Below are 1,468 nucleotides of genomic sequence, written 5' to 3' on the forward strand. Positions count from 1 at the left end.
AGTGTGTGTGTGTGTGTGTGTGTGTGTGTGTGTGTGTGTGTGTGTGTGTGTGTGCGAGTTTGCTTGTTTGAACGATTCCAGAAAAGTCTAGCTTGGCCTAACGACACCTTGACGGTAGTGAGAAATCCAAGAGAGCATGCGTGCGAGAGCGACAGGCGTATTTACATTATGTAAGTGCGGTAATATTCCACGGGAGCGTGACCAATCGCGTGCTGTGCAACGGTAGCGCAGCGAGGCGGAAAACCTTTAGGGTCTTTTGAGTTGGGGTGGTAAGTGGGTAGGAAGGTGGGAGAGGGAGATGAGGGGACGGGGCTTGATTAAGGTCGTATCAATCTATAAATTACTTTTCAGGTTTTAGGTTCCGAATTAACTAAGCATTTATAGACGTTTCTTTACTTTGTGTTCCGATGCCAGTCCTTTATTCTAACCTGAATCACATTTCTGTTACTTTATACTTTACTTCCTTTATCTGTTGCTTATACCGAGAAGTGTTGCAGAAACTTGGCAGAGTAGAAATCCTCCTGGGGCCGATTATTCCCCCGGTCCATCATTTCCTGGGTTTTCCTCTCACTTTGTAGTCATGTATTCTTGAGTCACGGTACTTTTAGGACAGGTCGGTTGATAATAGGCACGTATGTTAAATGTACAGGCCATTAGTTGAAACTTTGCTTTTCAATGTGTGGTTGGACTTGCATATCGTTACCATAAATTTATTAATTAAACATCATTTGCCCACAGAGATGGTATAAACTGAAAATCAAAGGGTTACGTTGAACAGATGCAAAAAGCGAATATTAAAGATGACGAGCACCGGGCTCATTCTTTTTGCTTTCCGTTTTGTCGTTGTTCTGGGAAATTGTCAATGTCACGCATCTTGGGAGACCATGACTTGCAGAAAAAAAATTCAAAGCAAAGATACAGTCATTCTTTATTACTATTTTTTGTTGCTGTTGTTGTTGTGCAAGATAACTTTTCTAGAGGTTCTCGTGGTCTAGAGGCTAAGGTGCTCGCTTCTCATTCAATAGGTCCAGGGTTCGAATCCGGAAAGCGACGGAAAATTATCTTCTCCAAAATGTTCTCCTTTCACCTCTTTTCCTGCTCTCCAACAATGTTCTGTCGTCTGCTTTCGTCTCCACTTTCTGCCCCCACCCCCTCAACTCCTTTGCCCCCTCCCCTGGACTCCTGACTCTTTCAGCAGCCTTTCTACTTTCTACTGCTTCTCCTTGGCTCCTTCTTACTACCGTCTTTCGGCCACACCCTTGATCTTATGGTAGGTATAAAGAGCTAACACCTAACCTTCTCGGATAAGGGCGAAAAATCTCGGTGTTACCGTGTGCAAGTTGAACATGTTAAAGATCCCTTGGTGATCCAAAGAGTAGACTTCGACCGACACCCGGGCAAAATTCAAAATTTCCTACCAACTGAAAATGTTCAATCTGTCCTGTGCGCTCATATGACCTTATGCAGT

The sequence above is a fragment of the Aplysia californica genome, unplaced genomic scaffold, assembly GCF_000002075.1.
Source record: "Aplysia californica isolate F4 #8 unplaced genomic scaffold, AplCal3.0 scaffold00180, whole genome shotgun sequence".
Taxonomy (NCBI): Eukaryota; Metazoa; Mollusca; class Gastropoda; order Aplysiida; family Aplysiidae; genus Aplysia; species Aplysia californica.